Source organism: Pantherophis guttatus, chromosome 12, assembly GCF_059756535.1.
Source record: "Pantherophis guttatus breed Tessera chromosome 12, ASM5975653v1, whole genome shotgun sequence".
NCBI lineage: Eukaryota > Metazoa > Chordata > Lepidosauria > Squamata > Colubridae > Pantherophis > Pantherophis guttatus.
Genome location: NC_142074.1, coordinates 23,191,818 through 23,214,574, shown reverse-complemented (window position 1 = coordinate 23,214,574; position 22,757 = coordinate 23,191,818). Strand labels below are relative to the sequence as shown.

General features: G+C 43.8%; 1 protein-coding gene and 1 long non-coding RNA gene across 2 annotated transcripts in view; both read left to right on the top strand.

Moving 5' to 3' along the window:
* Positions 1–22,757, top strand: part of AFF2 (ALF transcription elongation factor 2) — a 287,858-nt gene that overhangs the window by 50,768 nt on the left and 214,333 nt on the right. The gene's annotated exons all lie outside the window — the stretch shown is intronic.
* LOC117677972 (uncharacterized) lies at positions 14,789–15,383 on the top strand. Its single transcript, XR_004594872.3, has 2 exons — positions 14,789–14,953; positions 15,267–15,383. It is a non-coding gene; the product is annotated as an uncharacterized LOC117677972 (long non-coding RNA).

Here is a 22,757-nt window from a genome sequence, read left to right as displayed (position 1 = left end):
TGCCAGCGGCAGTCAGTCTTTTACATGCAGTGACAACACCATGCTTCAAGGACCTCTTGGGCACATCAGATGGGCACCCCATTTTGTTTCTCCTTCCTCTGCCTGTTTTCATCTGTGGTCCTCTTCCAGATACCCTTGATCTTCTCTGCTTCTCCCCGCCTTTCTCTTTGCTCCCCCACTAAACTTCTCACGCGACACGGTTTTCTTTTATAAAACGTGAACAAACTCACTGGGAGTGTTGTAAGAAGATTCAACCATCCTAAGGCTGCCAATTGGGGGAGCGCCGAGACAGTTTTTAATCTAGGTTTTGTTTTTTTTTGCATGAAGGAAGGAAGGCATTGGCCACCAAGTAAGCAAACATGGAAGACTTTAGACAGCATTGCTGTTAGTTGTTCTATTCAGCGGTTATCCCCAGTAGTAGTTCTATGGCTGAGTAAGTGTCAGGCATGAATAACAAGACCCACATATTCAGGGGGTGGGTTCTACTTACCTTTACTATCGGTTTGCAATGGGAGTGTGTGTGCGTGCTCGCTTCACGTGTGCGTGCATGCACGCAGCGCAGATCACCCATGATGACGTGGGAACCTCCCGCTGCTTTTACTACCGAACCAGGAGCAACCCACCACTGCACATATTGCAAAGTTCAGGCTAGCTACTTTATTATGTTTGGCCTATAATACAGGAATCTTCCCGTATGGCAACCTACTCTTAGCAACAATTAGATAAGGCTGCAGGGAACTTACAAAGGGTCAGTCCTAGCCTTTTTTGTGATTGTGCAATAACTCCAGGCTAACTCTGTGTTTATCCCTTCTCCCTGAAAGACTAGGTGCATCCCAGCAGTAAGTTATGGAGGTGTTTTCTTTGGAGCTCCCGAAGGCAGCTCCAAAATGCAACTAGACTTTGTTTTGTTTTGTTTTTTCTTTGAAAACATTTCACTTCTCATCCAAGAAGCTTCTTCAGTTCAGGGTTCAGTTCAGAACTGAGGAAGCTTCGCAAATGAGAAGCGAAACATTTTCTAGCAAAAAACAAACAAACAACCAAGTAAAGTCCAGTTTGCCTTTTTGGAAAAAAAACACCTTTGACCTGGATGATGGAGAATCTCCACAGACATTCCTTCCAAGCTGTCTATCATCAAATAATCAGTCTGAAGGAGGGACGCGGTGGCTCAGTGGCTAAGACGCTGAGCTTGTCGATCGAAAGGCCGACCGTTCAGCGGTTCGAATCCCTAGTGCCGCTTAATGGGGGGTGAGCTCCCGTGACTTGTCCCAGCTTCTGCCAACCTAGCAGTTTATGAAAGCAGGTAAAAAATTCAAGTAGAAAAATAAGGACCACCTTTGGTGGGAAGGTAACAGCTTTCCGTGCGCCTTTGGCATTTAGTCATGCCGGCCACATGACCACGGAGACATCTTCGGAGAGCGCTGGCTCTTCGGCTTTGAACCAGAGATGCGCACTGCCCCCTAGAGTTAGGAACGACTGGCACATATGTGTGAGGGGAACCTTTACCTTTTATCTTTAACCGGTCTGATTCCCTGGTGAAAACAGACTCCAGATCAGGTTAAAGTCCTTCCTCTTCCTTGGCCTCCTTTCTTGCTAACATCTTGGCCTATTTCTGAGGGGAAGGAGCTCCTTTTCACCTCCCTGCTTGGCTCTAATAACTGGAAATCTTTCTGCAAACAATGTTGTTCGTATCTACAGACCTGACCTGCCATGTCTCCAAATTGATTGGGAGCTTGGTCACAGCAGGAGGTTCTTTACTCACAACAAACAGGAACGGGTTGTGTTTTTTTCTTTTGCCACATTGCCTCAGGAACGGTTGACAGAGCTGCTGGGGGAGAAGTCTTTCTTGTTTAACCCTGGTGGCCAAGTGCTTTCCTTCGCGCCCTATGTGGGTCAGCATGTTTCCGATAAACGACGCATGGCACCATCCCAGGAAAAGAAAAGCCCAAAAAGGTCGACTCAGCCTTCCATCCTTTCTAAGGTGGGTAAATTGAGGACCCAGTTTGTGGGGGCAATATGCTGACTTTGTATAAATATACAAAAGTATGAAGGCTATTGCTTAACGCATTGTAAGCCGCCCTGAGTCTCCGGAGAAGGGCGGCATATAAATCAAATTTTAAAAAAAAAGAAAAGAAAGAGAAAGAAGAAAGGAAGGAAGGAAGGAAGGAAGGAAGGAAGGAAGGAAAGAAAGAAAGAAAGAAAGAAAGAAAGAAAGAAAGAAAGAAAGAAAGAAAGAAAAGCTGACTTTGTATAAATATACAAAAGGATGAAGGCTATTGCTTAACGCATTGTAAGCCGCCCTGAGTCTCCGGAGAAGGGCGGCATATAAATCAAATTAAAAAAAAAAAGAAAAGAAAGAGAAAGAAGAAAGGAAGGAAGGAAGGAAGGAAGGAAAGAAAGAAAGAAAGAAAGAAAGAAAGAAAGAAAGAAAGAAAGAAAAGCTGACTTTGTATAAATATACAAAAGGATGAAGGCTATTGCTTAGCACATTGTAAGCTGCCCTGAGTCTTCGGAGAAGGGCGGCATATAAATCAAATTAAAAAAAAAAAAAAAAGGCTTCTCAGTCGTCTTTACCGGCCCACCGTCAAGGGATGATGGTCCCCACAAGACAGAAAGGAGGACTCGCAGTCCCTTTTTGTTAAACGTATTTTTTTATTATTATTGAAAAAGTTTTTCAAATACAAATTTTCCCCCCTTTTTTCTCTCCCTTCCTCCCTAACCCCCCCTCACCACCCACCCCCCTGTGACTTCTTCAAAGTAAAATCCTAATTCATAACAGATTATATAATATAATATTTTACCATCCCCTTACTCCATCCCCCAAATACTGACCCTTTCTTTCTAATAATATTATTACATCCCCCTTTTACCATACATTTCAAAATAACGTTCTCCTATAACATTGTATAATAACTTCTAATTTAGCATAGTAATATTATCCCAATTTAGCAATAATCTGCCCTTTTTCTCCTCCCCCATACATATATCTATATATTAATATAACATTTCAAAACAACCTTCCACTTTAAGACTATATAATAAATCCTAATTTAACATTTAATCTTTTGTGTATATTAATATAAGATTTCAAAGCAGCCTTCCCCTATAAAGCTATATAATAAATCCTAATTTAACATTTATTTGACTCTATCCATTTCCTCCACTCCCGTAAATATATCTCTTAAACACCCCTGTTCTTAAACTAAACAATCATTAAACTAGCCTGTGTTAAACGTATCTTTGACAGCCTGGTTGAAGACAGGTTGTCCCAGCTCGGTGGTTGACTAAATGACCCTTAATGAGTTCAGCTCAGTTCTGTTTTCACGGATCCTGAGATCGGAGGGATGATTCTGTTCTGGCCTAGGCTTCCCCAACAGCACGAAGCTGAGTCCTCGTCCTGATAAACTCCTTTTATTTAATTTACAGTGAATTCCTCTCCAGCCAAGTCTTTCCTCTCCCACAGTCTTTCCAGATAGTTCACAATTACCGACCTTTATCAGGCTTGGAGAGTGGCCAGGCTGATATCTTTCAGACGCCGCAATACTTGGCAAGAATGTAGGAATGAACTAATTGTCTCCTGCAAACTCCACTCCCCTGTCGCTCCTCTTTTATTCCCTCTGGGAGGGGCCATTCATCGTCCACCTGTGGCCTTACTCCCAAGTCGACCCTTGCTCTTTAGCTGTTCCCTTTGTCTGGTAACTCTGCGCATGCGCACACTGGGAACAGGCTCCAGCTGTTCCTCTGCCTCACTGATGTCTGACTCCGAAGGCAGCTGATAACTATCGGACGGCCCTGGCTCCCTCTCTGCCTCCGACGCAGAGCCCTCGTCCGAGCCTTCCCCAGACTCCAGGACTGGCCCATGCTCCTCCCCAACCTCCTCACTGTCCGAATCTGCTGCCAGATCTTCTGGCTGCTGGTAGGCCACAACAGATTCTGGCTTTAAAGTCTACAGAGAAGGAAGGAAGGGAGGGAGGGAAGGAGAGAGGGAGGGAGGGAAGGAAGGAAGGAAAGAAGGAGAGGGAGGGAAGGAGAGAGGGAAGGAAGGAAGGACGGGGAGGAAGGGAGGGAAGGAGAGAAGGAAGGACAGATGGATGGATGGAAGGAAGGAGAAAGAAGGAAGGAAAGGAGAGAAGGAAGGAGAGATGGATGGAAGGAAGGGGAAGGAAGGAGGGGGGAAGAAAGAAAGGAAAGAAGGAGAGGGAGAGAAGGAGAGAGGGAAGAAAGGAAGGAGGGGGAGGGAGGGAGGGAGGGACAGAAGGAAGGAAGGAAGGGGAAGGAGAGATGAAGGGAAGGGAAGGGAAGGGAAGGGAAGGAAGGAAGGAAGGAAGGAAGGAAGGAAGGAAGGAAGGAGAGAGACAGCCCAGAAAAGAAGGAATGGAATGCTTTCTCTAAGCATTTAAAGTAGCTCAGAGCAATACTTGAACTTTGCAATAAAAGCTCTTCTGATGATCATAAAGCCATGACGTCTGCCAGGTTGAAGGTCCACCCTCCATGGATCATGGCCCATTATGAGTATAATCACCTCCTTATTTTACTGCTGGCCTACAAGCAACAGCAAAATCCAAAGAGGTTACAAAAAGTGATGGACCACAACCGAGAAGCTGCATTAGGCCTGATGTCTCATGGTTTAGCTCAGGCCTGGCCAAACGCGATGTCAAGCTAAAACTATTTGCAATCCTATAAATCACATGGGCTGGATACATGCATGCTGCTAAACCCCAAAATGTTTTCTCTCTGTGTGTGTCTCTCTCTTTTTGGTCTGTGCTTCAGCATGAAGTGAGAATCCATCATTCAGGGCTTAGCAGGATTTTCAAAGGCTACTAAGGATTCAGCCAACCCATGTGTCAATAAACATAGCCACGGAGTTAAATATTTGTGAACCAAACCTTTATTTAAATAGTTAAATCAACACAGCCACGCTGTTGTCCTTTTATGTGAGAGATTTTCATGGCTTTGGTGTCACTGGACTGCCTCACCTTGACCACTGATTTAAAGCAGGTTAAGCGAGAAAAAGATGCTTTTTCCTACCAATCCATATTCCAAGATGAAGCTTACCCTACACAACTTGTAACAGATTAACAGTGTTGGAAGAGTCCTTGGGGATTGGAAGGGACCTTGGGGGTCTCCGCCCAAGCAGGAGACCCTACACCATTTCTGACAGAGGGCAGTCCAGTCTCTTCTTGAAAGCTTCCAGCGATGAAGCTCTCAGAACTTCTGAAGGCAACTTCTGTTCCATCGGTTGATGGTTCTCACTGTCAGAAAATGTCTCCTTATTTACAGGTTGAATCTCTCCTCGATCAGTTTCCATGCATTATTCCTTATCTGGCTTTCGGGTGCTTTGGAAAATAGCTTGACCCCTTCCTCTCTGGGGCAGCCCCTCAAATATTGGAAGGCTACTATCCTGTCTGTCCTGGTCCTTCTCTTCACTAGAGTAGCCATGCCCAGTTCCTGCAACCGTTCATCGTATGTTTTGTAACCCACTTGTAAACCACCAGATTGTGCCCTGCAGCTCACACAACTGCCCTTTGCAGAGCTCCAGGGAAGTTTTTACCGGTATTTTTGTGTGTGTGTGTTTGTAGCTGAACTGAAAACTGCCCTTGAGTCTGAGCCAAGAGACCAAGCCAAGAAGCTCTTACATAGCCAAGCAACAAGCTGGGATTGCAAGCCAGCAACGTTTGAAGCCCAGAAGATGCCTTTCAAATCCTTCCAGTTGAAAAGAGCCAATTGTCAACCTGGGTGGGCAAAAAGAGAGTTCAGAATCTCAGAATCCTTCCCTGCAAGAAAACGACCCTTATGTACCCCCAGCACAACAGCTGGGCTATTACACAAAGAGTCTCTACACACGACTCTTTCTCATCAGATGTAACTTGTGCAATCCTGCAAGAATTCAGGGAAAGGAAAGCTAGTTTCTTTTTTTTTTTTTTCCCCAACGGTAGAACCTTTGGAGGTCAGGAGACTCGTCTGGTGGATGACATATGGTTTCAATCATTCACTGGGCAGGCCACCATGTTGAGAATAGGGTTTGACTCCCAGGGAGGAAAACGGCTGCCATCGGGTTCTGTTGGTGGAGTTCCTAGAATCAGTTGGCCAGGCTGACCATTGCGGAACAGAATGCAACTTTAGATCAGACATTGACCATAGAAAGAGGGGGAGGAGGAGGAGGAGAAAAATGGACTGTTTTTTTTTCAAGAAGGAGGAGAGGAGGAGGAGAGGGAGGAGAAGGAGAAAGAGAATGAGAGAGGAGGAGGAGGAGAGTGGATTGTTTTTCAAGAAGGAGGAGAAGAAGGAGAAGGAGAGGAGGAAAAAGAGAGGGAGAGGAGGAGGAGGAAAATGGACTGTTTTTTTCAAGGAGAAGGAGGAGAGGGGGAGAAGGAGAAGGAGAGGAGGAGAAGGAGGAGAAGGAGAGAAAGAAAAAGAGAGGGAGAGGAGGAGGAGGAGAATGTACTGTTTTTCAAGAAGGAGGAGAAGGAGGAGAAGGAGAAAAGGAGATGGAGAGGAGGAGAATGGACTGTTTTTCAAGAAGGAGGAGAAGAAGGAGAGGAAGGAGAAGGAGTAAGAGAGGGAGAGGAGGAGGGAAATGGACTGCTTTTTTCAAGAATGAGGAGAAGGAGGAGAAGGAGAAGGAGAGGAAGAAAAAGGGAAGAGTGGGAGGAGAAGAAGTGGGGGAGGAGGGGGAGAATGGACTGTTTTTCAAGAAGGAGGAGGAGGAGAGGGAGGAGGAGGAGAAGAAGAAAGAGAGGAAGAGGAGGAAAGGAAGGAGACGGAGAGGAGGACATGGGGACTATTTTTTCAAGAAGGAGGAGGAGGAGAGGGAGGAGGAGGAGAAAGAGAGGAGGAGGAGGAAAGGAAGGAGACAGAGAGGGAGAGGAGGACAAGGCACTATTTTTTCAAGAAGGAGAAGGAGAATCGTCACTGAGGGAGAAGAAAGGTCCAAGGTGACCAACAGCATTTGAGAAAAGGACTAGAACTCTGCAAAGCTTACCACCCTTCCAGACCCACAAGAAATCCAACCTCTTGCTCAACCTGCCTTCACCCTCCTCCCTGGGGACAGGCATGTCAGTCCCTCGACACTGATAACCGCCATTAAATTCTTCGTGTTGCTAATTAGGTACACAATATCAGAAAGCGGTTAACACTTTGCATCTATCTCCAGCTTGTTCCCAAGGGGGGGTCTTCCCTTCAAAAGCTTTTCTTCTCAGGTGCCAGGAGGGAAGGAAAAAAAAAAAACACTCGAAAGAGCCAGGTGACAAGGTGTTGTTTGTGACACTCCCGTTACTTAGTAATAACAGAACTGGCTTCCTAAAACAGGGGGGCTGGCAGAGAGCCGGGGGAGGTGATGGAACTTTTATTTTAAGTCAAAAATGAAATTATAACCCAACTGGATTTCCTCCCCCACCCCCTTAAATCTCCCGATGGCTTTGGCAAAGGATTTTTTTATTAGCAAAAGAACCTCGTCTAGAATTACCCAGTTTCCTTTAGTGGTGTTGGTGATAGACGGAGGATCTCTCTCTCTCTCTCCCTATCCCCCCCTCTCTATCTATCTATCTATCTATCTATCTATCTATCTATCTATCTATCTATCTATCTATCTATCTATCTCTATATCATCTATTTATCTCTATCTCTATCTCCGTCTCCGTCTCCGTCTCCATCTCTATCATCCATCCATCCATCCATCCACCTATCTATATATATTTATCATCTGTCTGTCTGTCTGTCTGTGTCTGTCTGTCTGTCTGTCTGTCTGTCTCTCTCTCTCTATCATCTCTATCCCTATATATCTATATCATCCATCCATCCATCCATCCATATTATCTATCTATCTATCTATCTATCTATCTATCTATCTATCTATCTATCTATTAACTATCTCTATCTATCTCTGTCTATCTCTATATCATCCATCCAGCCATCTCTATATCTCTATCATCTGTCTCTCTCTCCCTCCCCCTCCCTCTCTCTCTCTCTCTATATATATCTATATCTATATCATCCATCCATCCATCCATCCATCTCTATATATCATCTATCTATCTATCTATCTATCTATCTATCTATCTATCTATCTATCTATCTATCTATCTATCTCTATCTATCTATCTATCTATCTATCTATCTATCTCTATCTCTATCTCTATCTCTATCTCTATCTCTATCTCTATCTCTCTTTATCTATATCATCCATCCATAAATCCATCCATCCATCCATCTCTATATCTCTATCATCTGTCTGTCTGTCTGTCTGTCTGTCTGTCTGTCTGTCTGTCTGTCTGTCTGTCTGTCTATCTATCTATCTATCTATCTATCTATCTATCTATCTATCTATCTATCTATCTATCTATCATAGAATAAAAATGAAACCTGACACTGCCTGCTATTCAGCAGTTTCTCGTCTCGCCCACCTACCAGTGTAACTAATTAACTGTCGTTCTCATTAATTACATTGATCGGGAATCATAAAATAATTCTAAAATTGCCAAACACGATCAGTCGGAGGAAAATGGTTTCGCTTTAATCCTTTAATGACACGGGGTGGGGGTGATTAATCAGATTGCATAGATGGATGGCACTGTCACACGCCTATCCTTTCTCTTACTAACCCGTGTTTCATAGTTTCCTGTAGGTTTTTTCCCCCTTCTTTTTTCATATAAAAACAAATCTGTGCAATTAAACCCAGTTGACGAAGAAGAAACTTGCATTTCATCCAGACGCTAATAAAGCAGTAAGACACCACCGAGTTTTATGTGGCTGGTGAGGGACGAGATTAAATCACTATCAGGAGGAAATTTCACCCACCGAGGAAATGCCATGAAATCTCCATTTGGGGTCTGCATTTTGTGTTTTTAATGCCTGCATCACTTCCCAGTGTGAACATCCTTGCGCAGCGACAACAGCAACCACAAAAAGAGCAGATAGAACAAGAGCTAACAACATTGTTATGCATCGAGCAGTCAAATTCTATCTTTGAAATGATACTTGATATCATGTTTCTGAAGGTGGCATCCTGGTTTTTTTTGTGAAAGAGGAATTTGTCAGGAGTTGAATAGAACAGAATAGGATTCTTTGTTGGCCAAGTGTGATTGGACACACAAGGAATTTGTCTTTGGTGCATAGTTGAATAGAATATAGAATAACAGATCTGGAAGGATCCTTAGAGGTTTTCTAGTCCAACCTCCTGTAGAAGCAGGAGACCCTATACCAGTAATGGCTAACCTTTTTGCTGTCACGTGCCAGGAGTGGGGGGTTGGGGAGGTCACGTGGGCGCGTGCCCACATCCATAATTGTATGCGCCCTGCCCCCATGCATGCACATGTGACAACCCCCCCATGCTCCTGGCATGAGATGGCATGGTAGGCCCGTTTTTTGCTGTCCCCAGCCTCCAGAGCCTTTCTAGGAGTCTGGGGAGGGCAAAAACAGCCTTCCCTACCCACCTGGAGGCCCTCCGGAGACCAAAAACAGCCTGTTTGCCAACTTCTGGTCCCACAGGAAGTTGATAAATGGGTTGTTTCTGGCCTCCGAAGGGTCTCCGGGGGGAGGGGAAGCCGTTTTCACCTTTCCCAGACTTCTAGAAAGGCTCTGGAGGCTGGGGACAGCAAAAAACAGGCTAAATTCCATTTTTGAAATGACATCGAGGAATTCCTGTTTTGAAAAGTAGCGTTTTGGTTTTCGGTTAAAGAGGAGCGGAAAAGTCCAAACAATATCCCAGAGTTGGCTTTTCCAAGAAGACAACTGCACCAAATTTCTTGCTCGATCCATTATCCATTAGACTTCTAATGTAGGGAGATCCAGAGAAGATCTTCAAGTCATAACTAATGACAGGAAATCCATCGCTTCCGGTCAGCGAATGAGTTCATTAGGCCATCAGGCCAACACACCATGAATTTTGGGCCTATTTCTAGGTATTTTGAGTCTGTAGAATCTCAAACCTTGATTTTGTAAAACGAAGTCACGTCGACTTGCTTCGTTGCCTTGCTTGCCAGTTTCCACTCATCGCTGCCATCTGCCCTTTCAGTTTCTATTTTGCCTCCCAAGGAGGGCATCTGTTAAACAGTGTAGTTTCGGCTTGCTCCCTTCCAAGAATGGGTTTCATAACGATAATGGGGTCCCAAGGTTTGAGAACCCCCAAACTTAGGTTTCAGCTCTTACCACGGTTAATTTCAATCTCGGTTCTTCTCGTCAAACATCACTAAGGCTTTCGATGATCAAATCCCTGACCTTCTGTAAGGAGGAGAAGATTTGGTTAGCTTGGCCCGTAGTTTGCTCAGAACAAAACCTCCCAGCTGTTAACTGATTTGCATGTTGGACCGTTGTTCTTTTCATGACTCTCCTGCCTTCCAGCTTTTTTGGTGGCCTGCTGCTCTCACGATTAGCAAAGACGTCTCAAAGTGGCATCTGAGCATAGCTCATCTGATCCCCGTTTTGCAACCTTCTGGCAAGCAAAATCAATGGGGAAACCACTGAACAACTTGTCCTACTAACTTAACAACTGCAGCGAGTCAGCCGGAGGTGGGTTTCAGCAGGTTTTGACCAGTTCTGGAGAACCGGTAGCAGGAATTTTGAGTAGTTCGGAGAACCGGTAGTAAAAATTCTGACTGGCCCCGCCCCCTTCTATTCTCTGCCTCCCAAGTCCCACCTGATCGGGAGGGAATGTTTTTTCCCTGCTGAGGTTACCTAGTAAGGTAATGAAATGTCTACAAGAAAACCACCAAACTCAGAGAGCACCAAGGACTCCATAGTTCAACCCTGAGCTACAGAGATTCTCCTCTAGTGGATGTCCTACTTGAAAGAGCCTGTAGTACAGTGGACTAAAGCACTGTTATTAACATCTGCTGCTTGCAATTACTGCAAGTTCAAATCTCACCAGGCTCAAGGTTGACTCAGCCTTCCATCCTTTCAAAGGTAGGTGAAATGAGGACCCAGATTGTGGGGGCAATAAGCTGACTTTGTATAAAATATACAAAAGTATGAAGGCTATTGCTTAACACATTGTAAGCCACCCTGAGTCCCCGGAGAAGGGCGGCATATAAATTAAAGCAAAAAATAAATAAATAAATATGGATATTAAACATCCTTTGCTATCACAGGCTCTATATTATCAGAGCCCCTGCCTGAATGAAAGCAGTTAGCCAATGCCCCTTCCCCAAAATTTATCCTGGATGTTTTCTACCAGTTCTCAGTCCACGTAGTGAAGGAGAATTCCCCCAAAGTTGTCTGACACAAAGTACTATGTTAAATCTGTCATGTAGAGATGGGTACCACGAGAAGCATCAGTTATTAGCTAAATTACCCTTAAGTAGTGGAGCTAAAAGGACTTCGTAACCAAAAGCAAAAACCCGACAACTTCTAAAAAATGCATACCAGAAGTGCTTAAAAGGATTTGTCGTTTATGCTGTCATCCTTCCTTTTTTGCATTTAAAGATGAGGCATTAATTAAAAACAGCCAGTGTTTTCATTATACTAATCATTTGCTATCGTCTTAATGCATTAGTTGTTTCATACTTTGCTGACTCGGGGGGGGGGGGGAAGCATTTGTGGGTAAACTATCCGAAGAACAAGTTGATATCGGAGCAGCTGAGCTGGTCAGCCTGCCCATTGCAGGGGTGGCTGACCAAAGAACGGGAATAATGCAATGATCTTTATTCATCATCTTCTTTCTTGCATTCTGTTGCAATGGTTTACCAACGATAAAGGCTGTGTTCACCCAAGCAAAACCACAATAGGGTTGTATGTAGGAAATGTGCAGGCTGAGCTGGAAGGTGGGGTTAAACTTGTCATCAGTTTAGAATCTTTGCATTCCCACAAGAGATTTAAGTCCAGCTCTCCATGAATTCCATTGACTCTTACCTGGCGCCAATTTAGCTTTCACTGTTAATCGACCAGATTCTGATGTTGTTGTTGTGAGTTGCGAAGTCGTGTCCGACCCATCGCGACCCCATGGACAACATTCCTCCAAGCCTTCCTGTCCTTTACCATCCCCTGGAGTCCATTTAAACTCATACCGACTGCTTCAGTGACTCCATCCAGCCATCTCGTTCTCTGCCGTCCCCTTCTTCTTTTGCCCTCAATCGTTCCCAGCATTAGGCTCTTCTCCAGGGAGTCCTTCCTTCTCATTAGGTGGCTAAAGTATTTGAGTTTCATCTTCAAGATCTGGCCTTCTAAAGAGCAGTCAGGGCTGATCTCCTCCAGGACTGACCAGTTTGATTGCCTTGCAGTCCAAGGGACTCGTAGGAGTCTTCTCCAGCACCATCATTCAAAGGCCTCCATTCTTTGGCGCTCAGCGTTCCTTATGGTCCAACTTTCACAGCCATCCATTGCAACTTCTGATGTATTAGTAGCAATAACAAACTCTTTAGTGCTTTGAACTCAGTGAGTGTTCCTCATTCTTGTCTGTGATTTGATCCAGAGGTCCAGGAAGAGATGTTGGCACTGCCATGCTTGAGGATTGAGTTAGTTTTACAGGAAGAAGTAAGGGGAGGGGGTGTAAAGCTTGTCAGGAAATCAGCCCCTCTTGTTCTCAAGAAGATTCAGTTTTGAATTGACTTGAATTGAGAGGAAGAGAACCTTTGGTCAGTGGTGAAATCCAATTTTTTTTACTACCGGTTCTGTGGGCGTGGCTTGGTGGGCGTGATGTGGCTTGGTGGGCGTGGCAGGGGAAGGATACTGCCAAATCCCCATTCCCACCCCACTCCAGGGGAAGGATACTGCCAAATCACCATTCCCACCCCACTCAGAGGTGGCATTTGCCTGTTCTCCAAACTACTCAAAATTTCCGCTACCGGTTCTCCAAACTACTTAAAATTTCCGCTACCGGTTCTCCAGAACCTGTTAGAACCTGCTGGATTTCACCCCTGCCCTTGGTTCTCCAGACTCTGCTAAACTACAATTCCCAGAACCCCTCCCTCCTGGCTATATTAGCTAGGTCTATTGGAAACTGTAGTTGTGTAGCATCCAATGGGTTGTAGGTTCAACAGGCTTATATTGATGTGATACATTAATGGAAAATGGTTTTCTGGGCTTTGTGACAAGACATATGAGGTTCTCCATTGGTTGAGATCTTGGAGGTGGCCTCATAATTTGCAGAATTACATGGTCAGCATTCTTCTAAAAAACGAGAATTCTTTCCCCCTCAATTTTTAGAAACTGAACTGGTCAGGGGAACCTTAGATCACTGACACAGTTGTGCTTTTGACCATAGCTGAAGCAACGGAGTATTTTACGAGCTCAGGAAAAAAAAAAAAGAATCCCAATGCATAGTTCAAATATTCTGTCCTCCACCGAGGAAGCAGCCAGAAATTTCTTGGAACAGCTCGGAAGCTGTGGTTGCATCTGCCAGTGAAGACAATTGCTGACGTTGTGAAGCTCAGTGCTGGCTGGACATTGTACCACCCCAGCTCTTAAGCACTGTTCTACTTTATACATCGCCATGGCAACTGAGAGATGGGATAATTTTAGAGTGTAAATACATATCAAGATTGACTGTTGAGCAGGCCAGGAGAAGACATGTGACTTTAGGGTAACTCGAAGGAGAGCAGAGAGGAGCTAGAATACCCTAAAGGGAGAGATTGGGTTGTGTTTCTGGCATTTGGTCCCCTCTACCGTTGACAAAATATGGGTGGCAGATTAGGCGGTAGAGGAACAAATGAATGGGTGGCAAAGAAGGTATGGTTTATGGCACGTTTTGGTCATGATGAAGCTTTTGGACTGTATGTGCCAAATTCATGGGGACAGGATGAACTTGAACTGAGGATAAAACAATGCTGTAAACTGAGTTGTTACTTTTTTGTTTGATTGTTTGTTTCCTAAATGGATTGATACCGAACCAATTTGTTCCCATTTTTTAAAAATGAAACGATGCATCTGCGGCAGGGGTGGGTTTCAAAAATTTTTACTACCGGTTCTGTGGGCGTGGGGCTTGGTGGGCATGGCATGGCTTGGTGGGCGTGGCAGGGGAAGGTTACTGTAAAATCTCCATTTCTTCCCGATCGGCTGGGACTTGGGAGGCAGAGAATAGATGGGGACGGGGCCAGCCAGAGGTGGTATTTACCGGTTCTCCGAACTACTCAAAATTTCCGCTAGCAGTTCTCCGAACTACTCAAAATTTCCGCTACCAGTTCTCCGAACTACTCAAAATTTCCACTACCAGTTCTCCGAACTACTCAAAATTTCCGCTACCAGTTCTCCGAACTACTCAAAATTTCCGCTACCAGTTCTCCGAACTACTCAAAATTTCCGCTACCAGTTCTCCGAACTACTCAAAATTTCCGCTACCAGTTCTCCGAACTACTCAAAATTTCCGCTACCAGTTCTCCGAACTACTCAAAATTTCCGCTACCAGTTCTCCGAACTACTCAAAATTTCCGCTACCAGTTCTCCGAACTACTCAAAATTTCCGCTACCAGTTCTCCGAACTACTCAAAATTTCCGCTACCAGTTCTCCGAACTACTCAAAATTTCCGCTACCAGTTCTCCGAACTACTCAAAATTTCCGCTACCAGTTCTCCGAACTACTCAAAATTTCCGCTAGCAGTTCTCCGAACTACTCAAAATTTCCGCTACCAGTTCTCCGAACTACTCAAAATTTCCGCTACCAGTTCTCCGAACTACTCAAAATTTCCACTAGCAGTTCTCCGAACTACTCAAAATTTCCGCTACCAGTTCTCCGAACTACTCAAAATTTCCGCTACCAGTTCTCCGAACTACTCAAAATTTCCGCTACCAGTTCTCCAGAACTGGTCAGAACCTGCTAAATATCACCTCTGATCTGCGGTAGAGTTTGGGTGACGCCGAATAAACTCTACTCGGCGAGGCATGCAGAAACTTGCCAGGTGAACCAGGAGGGCCCAGATCAAAGCAATCTTGTTTTTGCCTTAGCAACCTGTGTGAATGGCAGGAGTTTTGTGAATCTGCAGGAGTGTCCCATTTTGCCTTGTGAAGAGACTTCTTTTTGCAGCGCGAGGTATGTGGTTTTGTGAAGCTACTTTAAAGAATTGCTTTTCTATGACCTTCGCAAAGCTGGTATGCATTATACATTGCATACGGATATTTAAAGCTGGGAAGCTCGTGGCAATCATACATTTTATAAAAGTTTTATCAGGTAGCTGAACTCGAAAGCATTCCTGCCTGAAAACATAGGCAATAATAATTCGACTTAAATTGGCTTGAAAACATCAGGCCGTTTCCTTCTATTGGCTTAAGAGTTTGCATTGCCAGTTCAATATTCTCTCCTCCTCCGTCCTACGCTTTCCAAGATTTCTCTTTTTCTCCTCAAGGCCTGCTTGATCCTGCTAAAGAGAGATGCTGAGAACTAAACCCTCCATCTGCAGACCAAGCAGAAATGGGTACCACTCGATTCCTGTAGATGCTTAATAAAGACAGCTTTTAAAACATGCCATAAAACCTTAGCGTGCTGTGCTACCGTAAAGAACCATCTGGACGTAGCCTATCGATTTAATATATTTTTAACTCACCCGCTAACCATGAGTAGATGTAAAAACTAAATTATACTGGATGCAATGGATGGGCTCTGGAAAGTACATCTTGAATAGAAGGTATTCTGTTTTAGAATAGAATAGAATAGAATAGAATAGAATAGAATAGAATAGAATAGAATAGAATAGAATAGAATAGAATAGAATAGAATAGAATAGAATGTATTGGAATGAAGAATGGAATGGAATGGAGTGGAGTGGAGTGGAGTGGAGTGGAGTGGAGTGGAGTGGAGTGGAGTGGAGTAGAGTAGAGTAGAGTAGAGTAGAGTAGAGTAGAGTAGAGTAGAGTAGAGTAGAATAGAATAGAATAGAATAGAATAGAATAGAATAGAATAGAATAGAATAGAATAGAATAGAATAGAATAGAATAGAATCAGTGGTGAAATCCAAATTTTTTTACTACTGGTTCTGTGGGCATGGCTTGGTGGGCGTGACTTGGTGGGCATGGCAGGGAAAGGTTACTGCAAAATCTCCATTCCCTCACTATTCGTGGAGGAAAGATATTGCAAAATCTCCATTCCCACCCCACTCTGGGGCCAGTTCGGAGATTTGCTGGCTCTCCAAACAACTAAAATTTTCTGCTACCGGTTCTCCAGAACCTGTCAGAACCTGCTGGATTTCACCCCAGAATAGAATAGAATAGAATAGAATAGAATAGAATAGAATGGAAGGGAAGGGAAGGGAAGGGAAGGGAAGGGAAGGGAAGGGAAGGGAAGGGAAGGGAAGGGAAGGGAAGACAAGACAAGACAAGACAAGAGAAGAGAAGAGAAGAGAAGAGAAGAGAAGAGAAGAGAAGAGAAGAGAAGAGAAGAGAAGAGAAGAGAAGAGACCTAATCCAACCCTCTACTGATGCAGGAAACCCTATACCATGTCAGACAAATAGTTCTCCAATCTCTTCTTTAAAACTTCCAGTGTTGGAGCCTTCACAACTTCTGGAGGCAAGTTGTTCCAATTATTGTCACTGTCAGGAAATTTCTCCTTAGTTCTAGATTGCTTCTGTCTTTGGTTAATTTCCAACCATTGTTTCTTGTCCTGCTTTCAGGTGCTTTGGAGAATAATTTGATCCCCTCTTCTTTGTGGCAGCCCCTCAAATACCGGAAATACTGCTATCATGTCGCCCCTAATTCTTCTTTTCTTTAGACTAGCTAGACCCAAATCCTGCAGCTGTTCTTCATATGTTTTAATCTCCCATCTCCTTTGCTCTTCTCTGAACTTTTTCCAAAGTCTCAACATCTTTTGTGTAGTATGGTGACCAAAATCAGTTGCAGTATTCCAGGTGTGGTTTTATTAGAGTTTCATAAAGCGGTACTCATACAGTAGTGGCCAAAATTGTGGAAACCTTTTGGGAAAAGTGTATTTTCTAAAACTAGCTAATAAAAAAAAGCTCCACTTTTTTTTGGGAGTAGTACCATAAAATTATATATCAACGGAAAGATAATTTAATCAAGAATGTAACGCAATAACTTTTATGAAGGATTTGCTATTAGAATAGCAGTTACATTGTGAAGAAGAAAAGTGAAACATGTAGAAAAAACAAGATAAACAAAAATTATCACCACGTCAGTTAATCCTTAGTTGAGTAACCTTAAGCTTGAATGAGGGCCTTCCAACGTCTTCCCATAGAGTGAACCAAGTCTTTTAGTTCTGCAGCTGTTCTAATGTGAAACCAAGATTGAATGTTGGCTTCTATTAACTGGGTTTTATTGCTGGGTCACTTTTGACTAACAAGTTTCTTTAGTCGGCTCCATAGATTTTCAATTGGGTTAAGGTCTGGGCTATTCCCAGCAGTAGAATAGGATTATTTTAAAACTCCCCCCCCCCAAAAAAAGTTATTAGCCATCAAATCTCAAAAACGCATTTTGAGCATTTTACCTCCAGCAATTTACCTCCTTGGAGCAAGCAGCAGAGGCTCACGCAAAACAGCTCAGAGCAAAACAGCTGAGAGTCGGGAGGCCATGTGCTAATTAGGCTGTGCTGAAGCTGAAAGGAGCTGTTTCTTCTTGCTGCTTGCTGCAAGGAGGTAACTGCTGGGAGGCAGAGGCCAAAGGATGGGGACCAGTGAGTGGGTGAGGCTACATTCGGTGTATAAGACACACCTAAATTTTCCACCCCCTTTTAGGGGGGAAAAGGTGCGTCTTATACTCTGAAAAATACGGTATATGCGGGATGCAGATTCTGAAATGCAGAAACATGCCATCGGTTCCCCGATCCTCTCTTTTCTCCCAACCTCTTGAAAAGAGGCAGTTCTTCTTGTTTTTATTGTTTTGCTATGCTTGAAGAGGTGTGAGGGTCGGTGACTGCAAAAGTCGATAAACAAACCCAGTGGCTTCCCAGCCGAAGGCTACCTGATGGAGCGGAGCTGAATTTTAAATTATAGAGCGCCGGAGGCTCTTTCATGACTCGCCCTGGGCAATGCAGATCTACAAGCCATAACTTTGCACAACAGACTGTCAGTAACAAACGATTTCGTGGGGAATATAGCCCAACCCGGCTCACTTCGTCGAGCGTTGTCTCTCACTTGGATGGAAAGAAAATATAGGTCGCTGCATTTGTTTTCGTCCTCTTGGCCCAATCCATTAACTTCTCTTTTTTTTTCCTCCTTCCCCCCTTTTTTCTTTTCTTCTCCATTAAAAGGAAGTTTATAGGGATGCGGTGGCTCGGTGGCCAAGACACTGAGCTTGTCGATCGAAAAATCGGCAGTTCAGCGGTTCGAATCCCTAGTCCACGTAACAGGGTGAGCTTCTGTGACTTGTCCCAGCTTCTGCCAACCTAGCAGTTCGAAAGCATGTAAAAAATGCAAATAGAGAAATAGGGACCACCTTTGGTGGGAAGGGAACAGCGTTCCATGCGCCTTTGGCATTGAGTCATGCGGCCACATGACCACGGAGACGTCTTTGGACAGCGCTGGCTCTTTGGCTTTGAAACGGAGATGAGCACTGCCCCCTAGAGTCGGGAACGACTAGCACATATGTGCAAGGAGAACCTTTACTTTTATCTTTTAAAAGGAAATTTACCCAGGGAACAGAATCTTTCTTTTGTTCCTGATTCTCTTGTGTTGTCCTGACCTCTGCCTTGGGAACATCATCTCAGGATTGGAATCCAAGGTTTTCCCAGATACTTATATTTTAATTTAATGGCTTCTGGGTGAACAGCCATCTCTGTGGTCTTTCTCTCTCTTTGGCTTTTCATAGAATAATATCTCTAGAACAATTAGGAATAGGTTTGGTTAGGATCAGAGGTAGAATTCAGCCGGTTCATACCGGTTTGTGCGAACCGGTAGCAGAGATCGCGAGTGGGCCTACCCACCTGCCCCGGCTCTATGACGTCTCCATTTCCATCCTGGGAAAAGGATACTGCAAAATCTCCATTCCCAGCCCACTCCTGGGGAAAGGATATTGCAAAATCTCCATTCCCACCCCACTCTGGGGCCAGCCAGAGGTGGTATTTGCTGGTTCTCCGAACTACTCAAAATTTTCGCTACCTGTTCTCCGAACTGCTCAAAATTTCCGCTACCAGTTCTCCAGAACCTGTCAGAACCTGCTGGATTTCACCCCTGATTGAACCCTACCCTTTTGTTAACAAATGCCACATGATTTACACCCGTCAAGCATCTAGGACTTCAGTTGGGCGGTCCCTTGGATTTTTGACCCTCAGTTCCTTACCTGCTTGCAAATCTCATTTAACAACTGTCTCGCTTAGCAACATAAATTTTGGGCTCAATTGTGGTCGCAAGTCAAAGACTACCTCTATAAGTCCCTCTGAATCTCCGGAAAAGGGCGGCATATAAATCAAATCAATCAATCAATCAATCAATCAATCAATCAATCAATCAATCAATAAAAATAAATAAATAAATAGGATTTAGGTTGCAGAAAATGTTCTCGTGGCGTTTAGCCTGTCAGTGGAATCCAGATAGGAGTCCCAGAAATAGTAATATATAAAAATATATCTATTAAAAGGAAAGGAGAAGTAAAAGGTAGGGAGGAGAGGATTTATGTTGAGCAGGAATGAAACATTTCGGTTTTCCCTCTCTTTCTCTCTCTCTCTCTTTTTCTTCTTCCCGAGTTGTGCCTTCGGGGGGTTTAGTAAGAACGGAATACATAATATATTGAAAAGAAGCAATATATATTCCGTTCGTGACTCAATCTTTGGCTTCTCCGTTCCTGAATCATTATGCTGGAGAGATAAATATGGCATTCTCTTCAACCTATTTAAGACCATTATTCCCGGATACATAAAATGTGCAAATTAAGATATCTTTCCGTATATTTGTCTCTTTCACATCCAGAGGGAGAGTTAAAAATATTGGTAGCTGCAAATCCATTGCGATGTTCGCCTTCCCATTTTCTTACAAGTCCACGGAGCAGGAGGAACCCATGCTCTGCCCATCAAAATCATCTCCAGCTTGGATTTTTTTCCCACCGTATTTTGCAAGGCATACCTGCCTGGGATTGTGACTTTTTATAAGGCCAGTATAGCGCTTAGTTTTTGTCCACTCCATCGTTTGTCTCTAAGGCTCGTGGAGACACATTGAGCAAAGTGTGGTTTATTATTATTATTATTATTATTATTATTATTATTATTATTATTATTATTATTATTATTATTATTATTACTACTACTACTACTACTACTACTACTACTATTACTATTACTATTACTATTACTATTACTATTACTATTACTATTTTCCCCACAACCCAAAGTAGGAAACTATCTTCTGGTAACTTGAGAATAGGACTGTATGTCTGTCACTTTGTACAGTTGGTCTTTTTCTCAAAGAAATCCCTTCAAGTCACGATTCTGTCCCTTCCTTCCTTCTTTCCTTCCTTCCTTCTTTCCTTCCTTCCTTCCTCTTTCGCTCTCTTCTCCCTTTCTTTCTTTCTCTCTCTCTTTCTTTCTTTCTCTCTCCTTCTTCCCTCCCTCCTCCCTCCCCCTTTATCTTTCTCCCTCCCTCCCTCCCTACATTCCACCCCCTTTATCTTTCTTCCTTCCTTCCTCTTTCTCTCTCTTCTCCCTTTCTTTCTTTCTTTTTCTTTCTTTCTGTCTCTCTCCTTCCTTCCTCCCTCCTCCCTCCCCCTTTATCTTTCTCCCTCCCTCCCTTCCTATATTCCTCCCCCTTTATCGTCCTTCCTTCCTTCCTTCCTTCTTTCCTTCCTTCCTTCCTCTTTCTCTCTCTTCTCCCTTTCTTTCTTTTTCTTTCTTTCTGTCTCTCTCCTTCCTCCCTCCCTCCCTCCTCCCTCCCCCTTTAACTTCCTCCCTCCCTCCCTATATTCCTCCCCCTTTATCTTCCTTCCTTCCTTCCTTCCTTCCTTCCTTCCTTCCTTCCTTCCTTCCTTCCTTCCTTCCTTCCTTCCTTCCTACATTCTTCCTGTTTATCTTCCTCCCTCCCTCCCTTCCTATATTCCTCCCCCTTTATCTTCCTTCCTTCCTTCCTTCCTTCCTACATTCTTCCTGTTTATGTTCCTCCCTCCCTCCCTTCCTATATTCCTCCCCCTTTACCTACCTACCTTCCTTCCTTCCTTCCTTCCTTCCTTCCTTCTTTCCTTCCTCCTCTTTATCTTCCTTCCTCCCTCCCTCCCTCTCCACCTGCATACATAGTAACTTGATGCTCCAAAATGAAAGGCAGAATCTGGTCCACATTATAGCATAGGATTCTGCCCAGGTGTTTATTTATGGCTGAAGGGCTGGACTTTTCTTTCTAGCTTGTTACGATAGCCATGACTTATCTAGCCACATCCCGGGAGATATTATTCAGATAGGCTCACGGGCAGCTCCTACGATAACTTGGTTTATCTGATTTATAATATTTGAATTTATTGATGCCCTGGTGCTTTTTCCTTGCATGGTCACCCACCCATTTCAAAGCTTAGGCAACAATTAGCATTTGCGAGCCAAACAGGGTAAAATGAGCCATGGAAAAAGAAAGAAAGAAACAAGCAAACAAACAAAAAAGAATTCAGCAAAGTGAAATGTTACAGCCAAACAAGACCAGCGGTATGCAATTATTTCCCTGTCTCTCACCTTAATATTTATGATTCTAGTATCACCTTTTTTTAAAAAGGCAGGGTCTCCAAGAGCTTTGAAAGCCAAATGCGGTACACAGATAAATAGATGGATGCTAATACATACTAATTAAAAAGCAGAAAGAATAAATGCATAAAGTTAATACAAGGGTATTATTTTAACACTAAATCATCCTAATCATAATAAAAACTGGGAAACATGGAGGTGCGGAGAAAAGGGCTTGGAAAAAAAATATTTATAAACTAAATAATTCTAATATTCCTTTGCCCTTTTGATGAGAAAACCCTGCCGTTCTAATTCAGATTTGACAGGCAACATATATCAGCCAGCCATTGCTAACATCGGGCAGTGGTGAAATCCAATTTTTTTTTACTACCGGTTCTGTGGGCGTGGCTTGGTAGCTGTGGTGTGGCTTGGTGGGCGTGGCAGGGGAAGGATACTGCAAAATCTCCATTCCCACCCCACTCCTGGGAGAAGGATATTGCAAAATCCCCATTCCCTCCACACGCCAGGGGGAAGGATATTGCAGAATCTCCATTCCCACCTCACTCCAGGGGAAAATTCCAGACTCAGTTGGGATCGTAAATCGAGGACTACCTATATCTTCTGCAATGCATATAGACCATCATTATCCTTTGACACTGCATTTCTAGCAGAAATCCAGAACGTAAATCTCCACCGACCCTAAGACATTTACAAACTGAACAATTGCAGATGACTGTCACAAATAAAACCTCAAATATCAACCTAAATGGCCAAATTATTCTGCGGCTGAGCTTGAATTTCCCTTGTCATCATTTGTCATGGATGCCTGTTACCGCAAATAAGGTCAGGCTGATCAAAATGCATTATGCAGATGAACGTGGATACACACCAGACTTGCAACGCACACTGGACGACAATCACTCCTGGCACTAACTTGCAATCTCTCAATCCTCCAGATCTGTTAGGCATGTAGAGATTCCGGAGAACTGGTGCACATGGGAGGTTAAAAATGATAACGTCACACGATTGGCCTCCAGCGATAGACTTCACCGTCCCAATAAAGGAGAATTATTTGTAGCTCAGGGTTGAAATGAGGGGCTCCTTGGTGCTCTCTCTGAGCTTGGTGGTTTCTTTGCAGATGTTTCATGACCCAACTAGGTGACATGATCAGTGCTAGAAGGGAGTGAGGTTTCTGGAGAGGAGGAGAGGAGAGGAGGAGGAGGAGGAAGGGGAAGAGGAGGTGGAAGAGGATGAGGAAGA